Source organism: Octodon degus, unplaced genomic scaffold (genome assembly GCF_000260255.1).
Source record: "Octodon degus isolate 3935 unplaced genomic scaffold, OctDeg1.0 scaffold00146, whole genome shotgun sequence".
Classification (NCBI taxonomy): domain Eukaryota; kingdom Metazoa; phylum Chordata; class Mammalia; order Rodentia; family Octodontidae; genus Octodon; species Octodon degus.
This window is the reverse complement of record NW_004524722.1, coordinates 3,043,065-3,064,983: the sequence shown is the minus strand read 5'-3', so window position 1 is coordinate 3,064,983 and position 21,919 is coordinate 3,043,065. Positions and strand designations below refer to the sequence as shown.

General features: G+C 43.4%; 1 protein-coding gene across 11 annotated transcripts in view; it reads right to left on the bottom strand.

The window, feature by feature from the left end:
- The window catches only part of Numa1 (nuclear mitotic apparatus protein 1), an 81,758-nt gene that overhangs the window by 34,353 nt on the left and 25,486 nt on the right, over positions 1-21,919 (bottom strand). The window contains exon 1 of one of the 11 annotated variants that reach the window (XM_023702041.1): positions 6,582-6,687. The exons of 8 other annotated variants lie outside the window; for them this stretch is intronic. The gene's annotated coding sequence lies outside the window, so the exon portion shown is untranslated. Of the gene's footprint in view, positions 1-5,781; positions 5,938-6,225; positions 6,417-6,581; positions 6,688-21,919 lie in introns of those variants that run through there. 2 more of the 11 variants (XM_023702038.1, XM_023702039.1) reach the window with 2 other exon arrangements.

The following is a 21,919-nucleotide window of genomic DNA, read 5'->3' as shown; positions in this document are numbered from 1 at the left end:
CTGAGATACAAAAGATAAACCACATGGCCCAGTGCCTGGCATATGGCAGTTACTCCTCTCGAGTAGAAAGACTGATTTCTAGCTTTTCATGCTAGTACCTAAATTCTAACTAATTTAATAACCAAGTCCTTGCCAGACATAGCAGCATATGCCTATAAACGCAGCACTCCTGCGGCTGAGGCCAGGAGGACTGCCATGAGTTCAAGGCCTGCCTGGTCCATATAGTAAGCTCAAGGCCACTCTGAGGTACATGATGAGACGCTGCCTCAAAAAAACAAAAACAAAACAAGCAAAAAACCCCACTAAGTCCTTGGGGGAAAATGCTCCAGCTTTTGAATGTTTATATCTTCTACAGAAATGTAAAACCCAAACCAAGATCTCTGGATGACACCAAGGTTAATTCTGGAGGAGATTCCAGGGGGACATTTAATGAATAATTAGGTATTTGTCCTAGTATTCTTACCCTCAATTTCCTTTGCATTGGGAATACGCCATCTGTCTGCCAACCTACCCATGGGATTACAGACTTGATGAGTAAAATATTCCCCAACACCTAATATCCTCTGTAACTCCCACAAATCTCCACAGCATATCACTCTGTACTACTGGCCACAGGTGCCCAGCCTATAACTATTCGGGAAGAAAGAGTAACAGGAGTGCTAAGAGCCACATCACCTGTAAAACTCACCACACAGTATCATTTCCATAATGCAGGTTATGTGGAACCAACAGTCACTTAGTGCCTGCTATATGCAAAATGCTGGAAATAAAAACACCATTTTTCCCTTAAGGTGCTCACTGTCAAGTAGGGGAAAGAGATACATTAATCTGATAATTCATTTTCCTTCATCTCTTTTTACTTCCTATTAAATGTGTTCTGCTTATCAACCAACCACAAAGTTATTTTCTTAGTCCCTGATGTATTCATTCTGTGCTGGAAGATATGTGAAAAAATCAGAGATGAGGGCTGGAGAGATGGCTCAGTGGTCTAAAGCACCTACTTGAAACAAGCTTGGCAAAACACAGGGACCACGGTTCAATCCCCCAGCACCACATGCCAGTCAGCCCTGCCCCCTGGTGGGCTGAGCTGGCCACACACACACACAATAAATAAATGTAATAAAAATAAATAAATAATTAAAAAAAATAAAACTTCAGCAGCCCGTGTACTTTAAAAAAAAAAAAAAAAAAATCAGAGATGAATATGTGGCCCCTGCCTCAGAGGGGCTTACAGCAGGGTGAAGGGGTAAATATTTGTGAATCCTTAATATAAGAAAATACTTAAATGTTAACTGTAACTGGATGCTAATTACAATGAAATGATTCCTGACCCTGCAAAACCCAACATGATTCTACTTGCTATTGTTACCAACGTCACAATTTTGGAAATGAGCCAATTCGCTTGAGCTTTGACAGGAGCAAGTGGAAGGGTTAAAGGAGACGGCAGGAGGGCAGACAAGCTAAGGGCCCACATGGGGCTGGGGAGATCCCTCTTTCAGACAACTCACTTGGTCTAAGTGCCTGGCAAGCACAAGGCCCAGGGTTTAATCCCTAATACATGTTAAGTGGGCCTGGGAAACCCTGGGTGCACTGTGAGAACTGCTGAAACTGGGTGTGGTGGCACATGCCTGTAATCCCAGAACCGGGGAGGCTGAGACAGGAGGCTCACTCAGTCCAAGCTGCATAGTGAGATCTTGTACCAAATACATAAATAAAGAGATACATAAATGAAAGATTTAAAAAAAAAAAAATTTAAGAGCCCTCATATTCCTCAGTCTTTAAAGATTTTCCCAAGGAGGGGCTTTTGGTACTGCCTGCCTAACCCTTGGGGCCAGGCCAGGACAGAGGCACATGACCTGAACTACTGCACCAAAATAAAGACTATGCTGCCTGGCCAGCCTAAAGCTGGGTAAAGGAGGCAACTTCCAAATGTTCAACTGGAGCTTTTTTTTTAAAAACTGTCTTTGGAGCTCTTCAATAGCAAGGAAAGTGGGGGGGAGGGGGCCTGCCCATTAGCTCTGGTGTTTAAGTGCATGCTGAAAGAAAGCAGTCAGGCTCAGGATGTTGTGGTTTGATCCCCTCATCCTCAAGCCAAACCAGACCTGCCCTGAAGGCATCCTGAGCCTCCAAAAAAAAAAAAAAAAAGTATAGCCCATACTACCTCCCATAGTCTCATCCTCCCTGCTGCCAATCCTCAGTGCTGACAGCAGACTTGTAGGCCTTTGATGAGAACCAACATTTCAATCAGAAACTTGGGGGTGGGAGGTGGCTCGGTGGTCAGGTACTTGCCTAGCATGCATGAGTCCCTGGGTTTGTTTCCTCCACCACCCCCTCCAAAATGCCTTTCTCTCTTGTTATACTATGGATACACTCCAAGGAGTACGGGGCTGTGTTCCAGCCCTTTTTTTTATTTTGAGAAGGGTCTCAATAAGTTGCCAGGCTGAGTTCCAAATTATGATCCTCTTGCCTCAGCCTTCCAAGTAGTAAGGATTACATGTACTACCACCATCCCCAGGGAGAAGGAAAAAAGTGCAACCAAAGGTAGGTCTTGCCCCCTCAGAGATTCCACAGCTGTGCTGCTAAAAATGTCCTGAGGGCCTGGAGAGACGGCTCAGTAGAATTAGCACTTACCTGGCAAGTGCAGGGTCCTGAGTTCAAGCCCAGGTACCGCAAAAAAAAAAAAAAAAAAAAGACCTGAGGTTTAACCAACCTCTTCTCTTCATCTGAGATACAGAATGTACCACCTTTCCATCCTCCCAGGAGAGCCTGTTTAGAACTAGTTCCATTACTCAAGAAAACTTCATATCAAGGCCAAATGCCTTTTTTCATACTCCCTGGGCACAGAAATAGAAGGCATCCAACACTCAACTTGAGAAACTCCCTATGGACTTTGTCACAAAGGGCCACTTCCTCAGACAGGACACCAGGGTGAGGAGCACAGTACTGCCATTCACTGGTACTGATGGCCATTCTGGGTGACAATGACTAAAGTCAGTGGCACAGCTAGTGCTCTACTGAGCTTTACTAGAACTACAGCTTTAAGCATGCATTGGCTTGGAACCCAAGGGCTCCGAGCCAGAGCACCATCCTCCCCACCTCCCCCTGAAATCTGAGGCAGGCCCCACCCAGAAGACTGGGTGATGGTAATGGAAAAACAGATCCCTGGGATTGCAGCCTGGAATCATTTTATAGGAGGATCTGCTGAGATTCACTCCAATTGAATCAGGCACCTCTCTCAAGTGCCCAATCAATAAACAGAAAACTGAACTTCCCAGAATGTAAATCAACCAAATCAACCCTGAAGGTATCTTCAGAGTCCCCCACCTACCTAGTTCTGGGGGAAGGGGGGAAAGATGCACCCAGAATCCACAACACAGTCTTCATAGAGCTGGCAAGATAACCCTCTCTTTACCCTGCTCCAAAAAAGCAGCTGCTGCCTTGTAAACTTAAGGTCCTGTATCCTCCTTACATTTCCCAAGCTGACAAAATGCATCTCTCCTACATCAGGACCAATTCTGTTTGCAGGGAAGGGGGGAGGTATCAGCACAAGGAAAAAGCGGCACTCAAGCACAGCCACCTGTCCTGCACTCCCTCTGGATCTTAAAGAGTTAAAACCTAAGTCCTGGTTTCCTACTGAGGCTGCAGCTAATGCAAACCACCTGCCCAGAGGCAAAGCGGGTCAGGTTGCTGAGCTCTGGGGTCTGTTCTGAAAAAAAAAGCTGCAGTTTTAGGAAAGACAAGTGATAGGCTAGAGTCTGAGCCACAGCAGTACTGCTCTCCATGCCCCGCCCCCAGCCTGGATGCCTGCTCCCTAGACTGCCTCTTAGCCACCTACTGCCTGCCTGAACACTACCTTACCTGAAGATAACACCAATATGACCTTTGGTCTAGAGAGCTGCCAAACTGTACTGATCTCAGCCTCTACCACAACTAAACTCCCATTCACTTATTGCTACCTCCCACTCCCAGAACTTGTGGACTATACATGCTCCCATCTCAAAGGATTCTTCCAGGGACTTCACCTCCTCCCCCCTTACTAGATGGTTCCAAGGCCCACAGACACACAGCTAAAAAATGGCTGTCCCATCTGCATATCCAAGCTCAATGCAAACTCAGCACCATGAACACTGAGAGCCTACAAGACTACAGACATAAGGGGCCGGGGAGATAGCTCAGTAGAATAAGCACTTGCCTGGCAAGCGCAGGGTCCTGAGTTCAATCCCAGGTCCCGCAAAAAAAAACAAACAAACAAACAAAAAAAAAAAAAAACCATAGAATTCCATGGTTCCCAAAGGATCCCCCATCTAAGAATGGCCTGTGTTCAAAGAATAAATACTATAATCCTAGGGCTCTTCCTCCAACTCTAGAAAAACCAGGAGAGGTAGGCAAGCAACTACCCAGACTTCATCTGGCAGATTTCCCCAGAGGGATCGGCAAAGGCCAAGCTATGGCTAATTTGCCATTAAAACAAAACAGCTTGGCAGCATTGGTTAGTGCCAACAGTATCTAGCTACTGAAGTGGGGGCAGAAAGGAGAAAGTGACTTGAACCCAGGAGTAATCCTAGGCCAACCTGGACAACACATCAAGGCTTGGTTTAAAATAAATAAATAAATAAATAAATAAATAAATAAATAAATAAAATATATGGTGGTGCATGCCTGTACTCAACAGCACTTGGGAGTCTGAGGCAGGAAAATTACTACAAGTTTGAGGCCAGTAGGCTACACAGTGGAGAGTTCAAAGCTAGCCTGCCAGCTTGAAATACTGGTGGGTACATGATGAGACTCATCTCAAAAATACTAAAAACAACCCACAAGCAAAACAAAAACCTAAAATTTTCCAGTGTACCACCTGGCTTGCAGAAGGTAAATGGCTGCAGGACTAGACACTCTATGAAAAGTTTGGAAGACCAGACCATCCTTAGCATCCCCCCAGGAGTCCCGAGTAGACTGCTCCAAGTCCAGAATTTCTCCACACTCTGGAGGTCAGGGCAAACCAGCTTGTTGGAGGACCCCTTGAGCCCTCTGAGACTAGGTTGGGTTCAGGCTCATCCTCTTCACACAGAACATCCCACAGACCACCAACATCCCACAGATCACAGCCCTTTGAAAAGTTCGGCCTTTGTAGAGTCTAGCTGGGAGCCCCGAGTATTCCCACCCACGGAGAAACGACCTGAGGCGCTGGACAGTAACAAGGGAGAGGGTGCACAGAAAACCAAGATTTCACGATTTCTTCAAAAATGGTCTGCGGATATCCACCCTATTTCCAGTGGGCTTCAGATCTTCAGGCTGTGAGCAGGAAGGTTGCCAGACCGGGGCCTGCAGCCGCACACACGGGCCCACTCCAGCAGCGCACAGCACCTACCGCGTCACCGCATTTACGCACCCGACAAAATGAACCCGTTTTCACAGTCCACCACCTCAATCATGCCCAGGGACTCACAAGGGAACCAGAAGCCCTTTACTGAGCTTTCTCTAGGGCTGAAGGGCAGACGCACACGCTTTCCCTTTCTGAACAAAAACACGCTGACATGTATCTACCCAAGGGGAAAAGAAAGCAGTCCTCTCCCCTGAAAGGCGCCAACTCCCGGATGTTGGCAAGCTCTGCTCCCAGAGCCTGTTTCTGTTTACTTGCTCTCCCTCTTCTTTCCCTCCCCTTCAAGGATGGTACAGGAAAGGGAGGTGAGGGGGGGAGAATGCACCCCACCCCCTCGTCCATGTTTGAACAAAAACCCAGAGAAAGAGCAAGGAAGGAAAAGTCTCAGTGCAGGGGGGCCTTACCAGACTCCTAAAGCCAAACGTACCTACAGGTTTTAATCCGCCATTAGCATTTAAATCTTGAAAGGAGAGGAAGAAGGGGAGGCAGTGGAAAGTAACCCCACACACAAAAGAAAAGTTGTTGGTTTTCTTCTCAGTCAGCCTGGCAGGAGCGATCTTCCTGGCTGACAGCCAGAAGTGCGTCACAGCCAGGAGTCTGCTTTCTTTAAAGGCACAGCGAGCTTCCGTGATCTAGAGCGCAAGGCGAGCGGGGATCGAGCAGTGGGGGCGGGGGCGCCCCAGCCCTAGAGGGTGCAGAGGACGCGGGCTGGAAGCTTGGTCCCCAAACAGGAGAGGGCGTGCGGGGTGGGGGAAGGCAGGGGCGCGCTGGCAAAAATCGCTGAAATGCAGCAGCCGCAAGAGCTGGGGCAGAAACACAAAACGTGTCCGGCACCCTGCCTGACAAACCTGCGGTCGCGGGACACTCCCTTCGCGCTTTTCCACCCAGGGCCTAAGGAAGCAGCAGGTGGCTGTCCATCTCTGGCCAGCCACGGGCGGTTCGGACCACAGCCGCCCGAACCGAGCAGGGCGGAAGACGGCGCAGAGGCCCTGGGAGCGCGAGCAGGCCGGAGGAGCCAGCACGGCGCAGGCCCGGGCTGGGCGGCTTCCTGCCTGCGCGGGCGGGCGTGTCTAAGGCGCACACGGGCCGCCCGCCCGCCCGCCCGCCCGCACACAAAGCGCCTGCCTCCTTTCGCGGCCGCCGCCTGCCCGGGGACATGGCCTCCCCCAAGCCCATTCCCCGCGGGAATCTCTCCAGCCTGTACCTTCTGCGTGGCAAGGCCAGGATGCCGCGCCGTGCCCGCTCCTCCCCCTCGGCCACCCAAACAAGAAGGCCAGGCAGACTCTGGCCCTGGTGCGCAGGCCTGCTTGGTCCTGTCTCTGGTGGCTGCGTGCTTTTGTCGACTGTGGAATGGCCGCCAAAACCCCAGCTGTGCTGCCAGAACCTAATCCCCCGTTACGCCAGGATTTGTAGGGAGGGGCCGAGGGGCCAAAGCACGGGACTGAGTTCAGCCGGCGCTGGCTGGAGCCCTTAACATACACAGGCACTGGGACCCCTCGGCAGTCTGAAAGCTCTGCCTCCCCTACAAGGCCAAAAGAAAAGATGTCTGACTCTTCAAAGACAAAACCACAGCATTTCTTCCCACTGCAAAGCGGCCTTCGGGAAGCTATGGGAGAAGCCCATCATATAATTCAAAAGAACCTATTATACCACAAACATTTACTGAGCACCTACTATGTGCAAAACACTGCTACGGGACAGTGGAGGGTATATCCAAAGAAATTTAACCGAGCATCTGCAAAAGAGAGAGATTGTAATTCCATAGGAAATTGGAAATATTTCAAGAGTATGTACTAACTTCCACAAAAGATACAAAAAATAATTCTAAGAATTTGGGAGTAGGGTAGAGTTGAGAACATAAAGTGAAATTTTAATCTGGATCTTGAAGCCTAAGATCCAGATGTAGGTGGAAAGGGAGACAAAGCAGAAAAGGTATGAAAGTACAGAGAAAACAGACTCAAAGAGTAGTTGAGGTCAGTGTTAGAAAACCTTGAACTTCCAACCAAGGAATCAGATAAGGTTTGACATTTATTTAGTTGTTTTTAACACAGGCTGTGAAGTGAGAACTATGCTCCAGTCTATTCTGGCTCCTAAATGAAACTAGCAGCAAAGAGGTGAGGCAGGAGACATCCAGACAGGACAGGTAATGACAGAGTAAGAGAGGTAAGAGAACACAGAGGGGATAGAGGTACTGAGATGAACAACTGAAAGAAAGCAAAGGGAGGGCTGGGCATTACTGTGCATGCCTAATTCCAGCTACTGGAAAGGCTGAGACAGGAGGATTTCAAATTCAAGACACTCTCAAAATTATAAATAAAACAGGCATAGCAGCCCATGCGTGTAAGCTGTGCACGTGGGGAGACCATGTAAAGCCTATCTCAAACATAAACAAATAAAGCTCAATGAAAGGCCTGAGTTCAATCCTAATACCACAAAAAGAAAAGGAAAAGAAACAAAATGGAAGAACTATACAAGGAAGGAAAGTGTGAGGGAAAGCATACAGAATCAATGTGAGGAACAAGAGAAAATGGCAAAAGGGGTAGCAGCTAATGCTTGTGCTCCAGAGGCTCCTTCCTGTCTTACTCACCTAATATGTGTTAGTTCATGAGTTTAAATACCCCTTGATGAAGCAGGTATTATTACCACCCAAGTATAGCGATGACAAGGAAACTGAGCTTATTTCCCCAAGATCTGCAACTAGTACAGGGCTAAACTCTACCACTTGCTAACTACGTGACCCTGACAAATAATCTGAATCTCAGGGTCACTACTGTTAATAAGGATAAGGACACCTCTGCCATAAATATGCCGATTAACTCAACAACATCTACAAAGTGCCAGTACCCTGCTGGCACAAAGTATACAGTTGGTACTTCACAAAGGTTAACTCCTAGTTGGCATTTTGGTTTCTCGTTACCAAAATGGTACAACAGAGGTTGCTCATCATCTGTAGGAAAAGCTGGAGAAGACGGCTGCTCCTTTTGGGGCAAAGCACTACATCCTGGGGATGCCTGCCATTTCCCAGCAGTCTGCCACTCAGATTTTTCTTCAGAGGCAAGTTCAAATCCCAGTTCCTCCAATACAAAACTGTGTTCTCTTGAGAAATAAGTTAGATCGTGCAGGGCAATCACTTGGAAACTTTCTATGCTATATGTTTGAAGTTATTTTTTCCTTACCATGTGTGTATTACATTAGGTAATCAGAAAATAATCTACATTCTGGATATGGTACTTGTAATGCTTGTGTGTATTTGCATGAAAGTCTTATAGTCATATCTAGAATGTAAATTCCTTAAGGGTATAACCCAGTTCTCATTCATTCTCATTTATGTTCTCTCTCGTTTGTGTTCTCTCTCCCCCGCTTTGCCATAGTACCTAGGATACTACAGCTGCTTAAATCTTAAATCTAGGGCAGGTGTAATGATGGATGCCTAATCCTAGAACTTGGGAGGCTGAGACAAGATGGTGTGAGTTCAAGGCCAGCCTGGGCTATATAGCAAGTTCAAGGCCTGCATAAACTACATAGTAAGACCCTGTCAAAAAAAACAAAAACAAAAACAAACAAACAAAACACCTATACTATTGAACTACAGCTGAATGACAGGTTTCCAAGTCCAACCTTTTGGCCACCAGAAAATAAATGACTGGTGAGTAGTGGTGATGAAGAGGAGGGCAAATCAAGGCACACTGCTGCACGCTTGCCATAACCCTGATTTTTCCCCCAGGCCCTGTAGATTGCAGATGATATTGTGGGAACAACTACAGGGCCTGCAATCTCTAGTTGGCAATGAAAACCAATAGAAAGGGAAATCTTTGTTCAAAGAAGCACCACAAAAGCAAAGGCAAAGCAAATGCCAACATGTTTATAGAAAGGGAGTGTGGCAAACATTACTTAAAGGCTGGCACCATCAACACTCCAGAAAGCACATGGGTGAAAATAGAAGGCTGATCTGCTAAGGCCACTCTGGCCACATCTGGCACTGTACCAACACCAAAGCATGAAAGTCTGAGCAGAATTGATAGTGTCTCAGCGTCAGAGGCCTCTCCACTCTGGACTGTGCTCTCAACTCACTGCAACAGGAAGGCTGAATGGTGCTCTGGAGCATCCCAACCGGCCAAGCTTCTGGGCCAGTTCTTGCTGTCTACCAGGAAGCCTGGCCAGCTTCTCCAGTGGACCTCTCCTCTTCCCTTCCAGGGGCTGGCAGAACTGCCCCAGCCTCTCAGCCTCACCAGGGTTAGGCAGGCCATGGGGCTCCTGCCCGATTCCACATGCCCTCCACTCACTGTTCCCTGAAAATGTAGTGGGAGCAAGAGAAATAGAGAAGCACAAAACAAGTAAACAAGAAGGAAAATGACTAACAAAAAATTCCAGCAAGCGTTCAAACACAAGTTAGAGATGACAGTATTCACTATTTTACTGAGCTGAGTGGTAAGTATATGAGTATTCATTTTATTATGTGCTTAAAACATCAATATTATGTTTTGTTTTGTTTTCTTTGCAGAACTGGGGATTGAACTCAGGCCCCTGCGCTTGCCAGGGAAGCACTTATTCCACTGAGCCATCTCCCTGGCCCACAATATTATGGTTCTTAATAAAAAAAAAAATTACCATTTATTTTTACAGTTTAAACAGAAAGGAGAAAAATTCCCTTGAGACTGTATAGAACTGGGCCCCAATCTTACCTTGTAGTCATTTTTTTTTTCTCGTAGTCATTTATGCCTCTATCCACAGACACCTGCCAGGCAGGTCTATACAGCCAGGCTACACACTGTCCTGGCTATGTATAAAAGCTGACGGGCATGGTGGTGCAATCCTGTAATCCTAGCACTAGGGAGGCTCAAGCAGGAGAATCACTGGGAGGTCAAGGCCAGCCTGAACTGCATAGTGAAAGCCTATGTAATTAGGTTAAACCTCTGTAACAAAAAAATAACCAAAACATGGGTGTGGTTGAGCATACCTGTAATCCCACCACTTGGAGGCTGAGGCAGCAGGATCGCCATGAGTCAGCCTGGGCTACATAGTGAACTCAAGGCTCACCTGGCCTACAGAGACCTGTCTCAAAAAAAGAAAAAAAAAACACCAAAAACAAATGAAAGAAACAATAAAAAACAGGGAGTTAGACTTTCTGACTCTAGAAAAGGGGAGGGGATTATGGAAAGGTGGAGCAGAAGGAAGTAAAAAATGATCAAGACAACCCCACAACAGATGAAGACATAACATACATATTAATACTGGAAAACAAGTGTAATTATTATGTGTCACAAACATATGTAATTTTGAAAATTGGCTGTATAAAGGACTGGCCCTGGAACAGACCACACTGGTTCAAACTGTCTCTCTAACATGCACTATTTGACCTTAGGCAAGTTACTTAATTTTTCTAATTCTCAGTTTCCTTTTCTGTAAAATAGGGATAATCATAGTATTTACTTCAATGGGTTATTGTAAGAATTTTAAAAAATAAAGCTTGGGAAGTGTTTAGCATAGTGCCTGGTACACAGTAAGTGCTCATTAAATGTTAGCTATTAATTACAACAAAACAGAAACAACAGTAATGATAGTGTGTAGGTCTTTACTGTCAGGATGTCAAGTGGCAGAGAAAAGACTAGAAAGGATTGCATAAGGCTGTTTTATCTTTTTTTTTTTTTTTTTTTTCCAGAACCGGGGATTGAACTCAGGCCCTTGCACTGGCCAGAGAAGCGCTTACTCTACTGAGCCATCTCCCTGGCCCCTAAGCTGTTTTAAAGATGAGGAACTGTGAGGCTCAGGAATTAAGTGACTTATTTACATAAATTAGTCATGTAATCAGTGAGTTAAGGTATCTCTACAATATTCTGTATCACTTGAGTAGACAATCATTGAATGAATAAAAGCTAGCACATTCTCAGCAGCTCAAGCCTTACAGTATTTCTTCTTCCTCATAAAATCAGCTCTTTAAACAAAATAAACAAATGGCTCTAATTCAAAAGTCATCATGAAAGAACTGTTTTCAGCCAGGCATGCTGGCACGTGTCTGTAATCTCAGCTCTAGGGAGGCTGACGCAGGAGGATTACAAGTTTGATTTTAGCCTGAACAACTTACTGATTCAGTGAGACCCGGTCTTAAAATACAGAAAAGGGGACTAAAGATATATCTCAGTGTGACAGTTCAATCCTCAGAATTGCCAAAAACAAAACAAAACACCAAACTGAGGTTAAGAGAGCCTTACAAACATGAGAGGACCAAAACTCTTCTGAAGCTTCTACTTGGAGGAATGTTGGAAAGCTCAAAGGTGAGGAAGAGGCTGAAAGGAAACAGCACTTTAGGCTAGAGAGGAGCCTGTTTCAGAAGCTGGGCCTCCAGTTCAGAAACCAGCCGAGGCCTCATTCTCCCTCTCCAGCGGGTAGTGGTCATTTAGTAAGTCAGTGTTGGTAAGCCTGAGTGTGCCGGTGAAGAAAAGCAGAAGGCACATCAGAACCCTAGAAGGATTCATTAGCACATTCAAGAGCCCCACTCAGCTCTCCCTCAAGAAGGCCTTTCTGGGCCAGATGTGGTGGTGCATGCCCATAATCCTAGCACTTAGGAGCCTCAAGCAAGAGGATCACAAGTTCAAGGCCAACCTGAATTACACAGAGTGACTCTAAATTAATTCACCCTGTTTCATTGTAGAGGAGTAAAATGGATCTGACTCTATAAGCAATATATTTGGCACAGTGCTCACAAGCACAGAACTGGTGATATGAAGGCAAATTTGTCTAACTATAGATTGCCTCAGTGGGAGAAAACAGACTACTGTAGTGAAAGCCCCTGGAGGTAAGTTTGGAAGCTAGTCACTTGCTAGCTATGTGCCTCAGAGCAAGTCATGTGCTCAAGCCTGTGTCTCAGTAAAGAAGGGGGTTGGGGGTTAGATCCTATCAAAGTAACTCTTCTTTTTTTTTTTTTTTGGTATGGGGCATTGAACTCAGGATCTTGCACGTAGCCAGGCAGGTGCTTATGTTGCTGAGCTAAATCCCCAGCCATCAAAGTTTCTCTTTCTTTCTTTCTTTCTTTCTTTCTTTCTTTTTTTTTTTTTTTTTTCCAGAACTGGGGATTGAACTCAGGTCCTTAAGCTTTCCAGGCAAGCCCTTATTCATACTGAGCCATCTCCCTGGCCCTCATGATCCTCTTGCCTCGGCCCCTCCCCAGCTTTGCCACCATGCCCAGCTAACAACAATCTTGCAACAGAACTAGTCTCAGAATCTCACCCAAGGATCACCAGTTAGGGCTTCTTTTCCAAATAAATAGCACCCGCCCCCACAAAAAGTTACTTTATCCTCCTACCAGGTTCCAGGCCCAACATAAAGCACATATGGCTGCTCTAATGAAAAGGAAGCCCTTGGATAACGCCACCTTACTAACCTCACACATGGTGAAAGTTGGCTGGTGCTATACTCAAGGATTGCAAGGTAGCTTTTGGGAATGGTGTTTAACATGAGCATAAAGCCTTAAAATTTGAAGGGCCGAAACTAAACAAAAAAGGGGGACATAAATAAAGGACCATTTTGTAGTGAAATATATATATACCTGTGTATACAAAATAGTTAGGATAGATATACAGCTACTTTCTCTTAATTCAATGAGAAGATCTGTACTAACAGTGTTTAGACAGGATGTCATGTCTGCATCTTGTACTATGAATTACTACAAAGACAACAATATGCAAAGTATTAATTATAACTGTCCTACTAACCTGTTTTGAAACTGTCTCATTGCTATTTCTCAATAAAATTAAAAAAAAAAATTGAATAGACTTCAAGAATTTGGGGGACCAGGGAGATAGCTCAGTAGAATAAGCGCTTCCCTGGCAAGCACAAGGGCCTGAGTTCAATCCCCGGTTCTGCAAAAAAAAAAAAAAAAGAATTTAAGAAAGACTATTTCATACCTCAATTAATCCCTCAAAGAGCCTGAAGAGATAGGCATGTTTATCCCTATATTATAGATTAGAAGCCTAAATTTCAGTAAGAATAACATACTTGTCCCTCAAGGTTAATAGCCAAGGTCACAGAGCCAGAAGGCAAGCTTCTAAACTTTATCCAGCACACCTCAGCTACCTCCTAGCAAATCATTTCTGCGCTCACTGCTCATGCTAATTCTGCCACTGCTTGTGAAAATGACAGCAGTACAGATGTTGTCCTCATCTTTTCTTTCTTTTTTTGGTGGGGGGTGGGGTACTAGGGATTGAACCTTTTCACTAAACTGCACTCCCTGCCCTTTTAAATATTTATTTGACTTAAGGTTTCACTATGTTACTAAGTTGTTCATGCTGGTCTCAAACTTGCCATCCTGCTTAAGGATCCCAGAGTGCTGGAAGCAAAGGCATATGCCATCACACCTAGCTCATTAGCCATATCTAGTATTTTTGGGGTTTTTTTGGTACCTTGTACTTGCATTTAAGCAGCTGAGCTATACCCCTGCTTTTTTTTTTTTTTTTTCTTTTTGAGATAGGGTTTCAATAATATGTAGTTAAGGCTGGACTTGAACTCACTTTGTAACCATGGCTGGCCTCAAAGTTGCAGCCACACTCCTGCCTCAGCCTCCTGAGTGCTGGGATTACAAAGGTGAGCCACCACACCCAGCTTTATTTTATTTTTTTTTAACATTTATTTATTGGGGGGGGCAGCTCAGCCCACCTGGGGGCGGGCTGGCTGGCATGTGGTGCTGGGGATTGAACCATGGTCCCTGTGCTTTGCCAAGCTTGTTCCAAGTAGGTGCTTTAGACCACTGAGCCATCTCTCCAGGCCCCCCAGCTTTATTTTAAATTTGCTAAGTAACTTGATTATTACTGAATAAAATAAATCCCACATATCTGACACCACTGAGAAGTACAATGCTCTACACAGCAATCTTCCTCATAACTGAAATTTCCCCAGTTAAGGTAAGTCTTTTTTTAAGACATAAGTTACTCTTTTTTTAAACAATTAATGAAATTTGGGGCTGGAGAGATGGCTCAGTGGTCTAAAGCACCTACTTGAAACAAGCTTGGCAAAGCACAGGGACCGCGGTTCGATCCCCCAGCACCACATGCCAGCCAGCCCCGCCCCCTGGTGGGCTGAGCTGGCCACACACACACACACACACAATAAATAAATGTAATAAATAAAAATAAATAATTAAAAAAAAACAATTAATGAAATTTAATCAGGGATATCCAACTGTATAAATAAAATAAACATCTTTCCGTGCTATGCTGGGGACTCAAAAGATAAATTACAGTCTTTAAATTCAAGTTTATAATCTCATGGAAGAAAAAACACATCTACAACCATAATACAAGGCGCCAAAGAACATGGGCATGGGGGGTGCTGCAAGGTGAGGCACTATTGGCAAAGTTAGCAAAAACAGCACCTAGTGACTGACCAAAGTGCAATTGAGGCTGGGGCTGTAACTCAGTGGTAGTGCATGTGCCTGGCATGCTCAAGGCCAGACAGAGACAGAGACAGAGACAGGCTGAGCTTATGCTTTTGAAAAGGTGACTGGCACAACTGTGAGTTCATAAAACAGGTGACTTTTTTAAAGAAAAAGATTAAACTGTGCTGCCAGGGAAAGGGCAGCAGGAACTTAAAGGTAGGGGCAGTATTTTAACTGGGCGAGGTGGTCCCTCAGCACTTAAGAGGCTGGGGCACAGGACTAGAACAACCACTATGGAAATCAGTATGGCAATTAAAACTCAAAATTCCATTTGACTCAACAATTCCTCTTCTAGAGATCTTCCCAAAACAGTTAAAGATAATGTATTACAATTACACAAGCATACTCATGTTTATACTAGCACAATTCATAATAGGTAAATCTTGGAAGCAATCCATATGCCCATCAACCCATAAATGGGTAAAGAATACTTTATTTTTTGGTGGTACTGGAGATTGAACCCATATTCTTCTCACTGAGCTACATCCACAACCCCTACCACCCCTTGTTTTCGCTTGTGAGATAGGATCTCACTAAATTGCCCAGGCTGGGTTTGAATTTGTAATTTTCCTGCCTCAGGCTCCAAGTGTGCTGGGATTATAGAAATGAACCACCATTTCTGGTTTACAATGCCTTTTTTTGGTTGGTGTTAGAGACTGAACCCAGGGCCTTGTAAAACAAGACCCCTACCACTGAGCCATCCCCAGCCCTAGAACACTTTTCATTTATTTACTATGTCTCTTTTGGAGACACCCCACTTGTCATCCTCTAAGTAACCAACTTACTTGTTACTTCCTAAATAGAACTCCCCCACATTAACCCATCCTGAGTAACTCAGTTCTTCAGACTTCTTGTTTTGCCAGTGCAGGAATGTAAAAACCTCTCTTTCGCTCTCCATCCTTCCCACATGGTATATGCTAAAAGTATTAGAGCTGCTTCTGGAAGGATTTTTCAAATAGCCTTTTGTTATTGTTTTGGTTTTTTAAATTTTTTATTAGTGCATGTTTGTAGTGCATGTTTACTTCCCTTGTATAAAGCTGGTACATGTACATACCACTTTCTGTTGTGGTGGTGGTTGTTCATTTGTATTTTGAGACAGGGTAGTCCAGGCTACCTTGTCATACATCTCACTATGTAGCCCAGGCTGGCCTTGAACTCAAGGGAGATCCATCCACCTCAGCCCCCCAAGTGCTGGGATTACAGGCATGTGCCACCATACCAGGCTCTATAACACATTTTAATTCCATTTTTCATCCACTATTCCTCTTCTCTTACTCCTCCCTTCAGCTCTTGACCCCCTTCCCATCTGAGAAAGATGTATCTCACTACTTCCAGTACCCCAAAAATAAGGCACTGTTGGCAGAGGAAACAGTATGTTCAAAGTCGGAGCCCATGGGGGCCTGGCCTTAGCTCAGTTGTTTAAGTGGCTGCTTCCACAAAGTCGGAGCCCATTATTTTGCATTAAGATGCATTTTAGGATAGAGATAAGCAGTATCAAATGGTGAAGCATTTACATCACACTGTGGAATTCAGATTTTACCTCATGAGGAAAAACAATCTAGCAGTCTACAAGGAGAAGGGCAGCACTATGACCAGAGCTGTTTCCAAGAGCAACTGTAGGGCCAGGAAGATATCTTAGTAGAATAAGCGCTTGCCTAGCAAGCAGAAGGTCCTGAGTTCAATCTCTGGTACTGCAAAAAAATAAAAACCAAAATCAAGAGCAACTGTATAAAGTACTGTCTAGTTACACTTTTCTCTCACTGCTGAGATAAAATAGCTATGCCAATTTTTTTTTTTTTATTTAACCGGGGATTGAACTCAGGCCCTTGTGCTTGCCAGGCAAGCACTTATTCTCCTGAGCCATCTCCCTGGCCCCTATGCCAAAAATTAAGGGAAGGAAAGATTTAGCTCAGTTTATAGAGATTTCAGTCCATTATCATCAGCTGGGTCCAAGGCAGGGTGGCACATGGCAGAGGGTGACAGTGTATGGTGGTAAAAGACAGCAAAAGCAACAAGAAAGAGCAAGACAAGCCCCTTTCTGTCCCTTGTATTGTATCCAGTCTACTGGGATAAGGGTGGTGCCAATCCAATCAGTTTGGACTGATCTGGCAATCACCCACCCTTTTATCCCAACACACTTAATCCCAGCATTGAACTATGACTTAATCACACACTCTAGACTCAAACCACCTCTGAAAAACTACTATGACAGAATGAGGCTTTGGGAGGGCATCTAGACACAAACAATAACGAAGCACAGACTGGAATGGTAAGGAACGGAGGAAGGCGATACATACAGAATCACAATCAAGAACATGAAATCTGGGCCTAAATCTGCCTAATTCAAAATATGCCTCTAACAGTCACTAACTGTGTAACTGTGGTGCGAGTTATTTAACCTCTCTGTGCCCTCAGTTTTCTGCTGTGTAAAATAGAATAATAATAGTACTTTCTCCAAGGATTATGATAAAAAATTCACAAAACAGTCCTGTAAATTTTTTACCATAATCTTTGATACAGAGATAAATGCTACCTGCTATGAGAAGCTTTAAGCTCATGAGCAGCAGAAAGTTACATTCACATATGGTCTCATATTGACCTGTTCTTCAAACTGAGGCTTTCTGTTCCTAATCCTCACCATGAAACTATAACTTACCCTTCATATCTCACCCAAATGCTCCTTCATCTATACTCTTTCAAACTCCCTGGATTAGGCCAATATGCATTCTCATAGCACCATATTCATTCTTTCATAGTAGTCATGATCCTAACACTTCTCAATATTGTGATTAATTTCTCTTTCTCTTCACTACCAGAGTTTCGTGAAACAAGAGACTATGCTTACCACTAAACTCTTGGAACTCAGGAACAAGCCTAGTACACTGCAGTTGTTCGATAACTGTTTGAGTAGATAAAAGATTTCACATATTTTAGAAGTGAAACTTCTTTAACAAAATCTTTATATAGAACTCAGGAATACAGACAAAAGTATGTGATTTGAAGTAAAGTATATTTGGAAACCTGAACATTGGCTCCTTCTGATTCTGGTTCTACAGTTCTACAAAGCTTCTGTATAATGCAGTATATAAAACAGCAATTCTGAGAAGTGATTTATGTCTGAAGGCAGTAAAAATATGGAAGCAACAGCTTTGGGAATTACAACAGATGTTGATAATCAATTTTTTTTTATTATCAATTTTAAGGGAAGAATAAGAAAATAAAAATTCTAGAAGTACCATTAAATTTCCTAGAGAGTTAACGAGTAGATGAATATGTGAACACAAGAGTATTAATAACTTCTATTCTAGGAACATAGTATGGACTCACTAGTATTGATAATATCAATATTCATAAACAAGATTTTAAGATGAATAATCTGTCCAAAATTATGAGACAAAGAGCAGATTGAAGATTCAAACCCAATTAACTTAGCACTAACACACTTTTGTCATAAACTGAACCATAAGTGTGCTACACCCACATTTATTCTTTGGAATGTTTCTACTGATTAATTTTATGAGTTTTATCATATTAAACTGATTTTTTTAAACTTTATTTATTTGTGTGTGTGTGTGTGTGTGGCCAGCTCCGCCCACCAGGGGGCAGGGCTGGCTGGCATGTGGTGCTGGGGGATTGAACGGTGGTCCCTGTGCTTTGCTAAGCTTGTTCTAAGTAGGTGCTTTAGACCACTGAGCCATCTCACCAGCCCCCTAAACTGATTTCTTAACAGGAAAAAAAATTAAAAATAAAGCATTACTTTTTAAACATTTACTGAATGTTTATAAAAAAGCATCACAATTTTTAACATGAACTGGTACACTGGCTTTTGGTGTACAAAGTCAAAAAAGAAGAGACATTCCTGTATGAAATACAAAGAAATGCCATGCTGCAAAAAATGTTTGCTTCAATTATCACACCTAAGGCAGTCCCCAAAGACATGACAACAGCACATTCCATACACATGTATCCTCTACACCGACAGCACATGCACTTTTCTTTTCTGGCCTTTATGTAGGACATACTTGATCTAAAGCTGGTCTTAGGGGGCCCGGGAGATAGCTCAGTGGAATAAGCGCTTCCCTGGCAAATACAAGGGCCTGAGTTCAATCCCTGGTTCTGCAAAAAAAAAAAAAAAAAAAAAGCTGGTCTTGTTTTACAAGGAGGTTCTTATTATACAATAAGTATACATAACAAAAATATAAAGTATTAAAGTCTTTATTTTTAATTTTTTATTGTGTATTTGGTACAGGGTCTCACTACGCAGCCTGGACTTGTAGTGATCCTTCTGTTTTCAGCCTCCCCAATGCTGGGATTACAGGAGTGCACCACCGCTCCTGGTCTTGGTGGCCAGCTTAGTGCATCTGGGGGGCAGGGTTGGCACGGCATATGGTACTGGTGATCAAACCCCAGTCCCTGTGCTTGCTTATGCAGCCACTTAGTCTGCTAAGCTATCTTACCAGCCCTAAATTCTTTTTTTTTTTTTTTTGGCGGAACCAGGGGTTGAACTCAGATCCTTACGTTTGCCAGTCAAGCGCTTATCCTACTGAGCCATCTCCCCGGCCCCTAAGCCCTAAATTCTTAATACTGTGCATTTAGAATAAACATCAACATTTTCACATCAATTGTGTACTTGCTTACAAAACCTAAAAGAAAGCATCAGAAATTCTCATATGAACTACAATGAAAATACTAATTGCACTCTACAAAAAATCTTTACTTCAACTATTATACCTGAATAAGAAAATGTCAATAAAATATCAAATATGTACTAAATGCCTTTTTAGAACAGACATCAACATTTTCACATCAGCTGTGTGCTTGCTTACAAAATCAAAGAGATTAACATCAGAAATCAAAACCTATGTGATGAGTTTAATCGCCGGTACCAAAAAAAGAAAAAACAAAAAAACAAAAAAAAAACCTATGTGAGCTTACAAAGTAAACACAAACAAAAGTCAACTACAAAAAATAATCTTTATTCATGTCTGTAATACCAGTACTCGAGAGGCTAAGGTAAAAGGATTGCTGTGAGTTTAAGGACAGCCTGGCCTATATAAGGTAAGCTCAAAGCCAACTTGGATTGCATGGTGAATCCCTATCTCAAGAAAAAGGGCCAGCCAAATAGCTCAGCACATTAAAGCACCTGCAAGCAGGCGTAGGTGCCAGGGGTTCATTCCTGGCCTGCTGTGCTGGCCCTGCTCCTGAGGCAGGCTGAGTCAGTGATTGAGACTGGGTGTGGGGGCACAAGCCTGTAATCCCAGCTCTTGGGAGGCTGTAAACAGGCAGATCACTGAGTCCGATCTAGTAATGATACCCTGAACACCCTTCCCTGAAAATACAAAAAAGAAAAAGAGCTTTGCTTCAACTGTCACATCCAAGGCAGTCTTCACACATGACAACTGCACATTCCCTGCACACATTTCACACTGACAGCACATATGCTTAGCTTTCCTTTCCTGTGTGGCAGGCCATTCTTGTCACCTCTCTTCTCCTTTTTTGTCAGGAACTTCCTAGTATGTTGTACAACATGCACTTAGCAGGGAAATAAGATTTCAATAAAATAAAATATCAGATGTGTTATGAATATTTAGAAGATACATCAACATGTTCATATCACCTATTTACTTGCTTACAAAACCTAAGAGACAACATCAGAAATAAAACCCCATGTGAACTACTATGGAAATACCAATAGAACTCTAAAAGGAAAATAATTTTTATTTCAACTGCCACACACAAGGCAGTCTTCACACACAAAAACTGCATGGTCCATACACAAGTATCACTTACTGAGAACACTCCCCCCCATTCTCTCTTGTAGAGCACAGCTGCTCTTTTTTTGGTTTTCCTGTGTCATAGTAGGTCTTCAGGATGCTGTACCTGCCTGTTCACCTGTTAGTTCACCAGTGTGGTACACAATTTTTTGCATAGTTCCCTGGGCAGAAACATTTTGTTTTTCCTCCACTGTAAATGATCTCCTGTAGGATCATTGTGAGTTTGAGGCCAACCTGGGCTAAAAAGTAAGCTCAAGGACAGCCTGACCCGCACAGCAAGATCCTGTCTCAAAAAAAAAAAAAAAAAAAAAAAAAAAATCTCCTACAAGCTCCAGTCCCAATCTGCTAAGAAAATATTTTCATGGTATTTTTATAGTGCAGGCTGGCCTTGAACTCACAGTGATCCTTCTGCCAAGACCTGAAAGCTGCGATGACAGGTGTGTGCCACCACACCCACCTCTCCATGTTATTTTGCATTTGTTATTTTCCTTGTAAACTATCAAACTATTTATGCCACATGTCTGGGATTGAGTAAATACAACCACTGGCCAATGATTTGTATTTCAAGTGACATCATAGTTGCTGCATAACTCATCAACATCTATTATGCCTGTGGTTTTGTTGTAGAAAGTTCCCACTTCAGGCTTCAGTTTTGTCAAGATTTCCTTATCAATATTTCATCATGATGCAACATTGAAATCGGCAGGACTATTTTATTTTTCTTTGCCATGTATAAGGCCAATCTAAATCTCTCTGAAATCCAAAATTACACAGTTCTGTTTTGAAATTGCAACATTTCACTTGGAATTTCCTGCATGTAGTCCTGCACACAGCTTTGTTCCTGCATAGTTTCTGGACGGGTCCACTTGAGCTGTCAGCAAATGCAACATCAACTGGAAGCCAGTAAAGCACTGTTAACATGGCATTCTGACTGGGAGATGAGAGGAGCAGGTCTGTTCAAAACATTGTTTCTTTTATTACTTACCATAGGAATAATGACCCAATGGCTGAGTTCTGGATAAACTGAAAAAAACAAACCTTTACATCTGTAAGAGCATATATTTTTATATCACATTTTGACTCATTGCTCTTCTATAAGTCTGTTATATTCCTGTCATTACCATGAGAAATCCCTGCTAAGTACAGAAGACTTACAAATGCTTTCGGTTCAGCTAGTGAGGTATCATAATAAATACATTTTTGAAAATGGCTTTTGGTACATAAAGCCTTCTACTTGTATCTCAGTCTTTGTGTATTTCATTTCATCTTAGAGCACATTGTCTGTTACAATTTCCAATAATGAATGGCAGTGTTGGCACAGTACCAAATTTTGCAGCATTT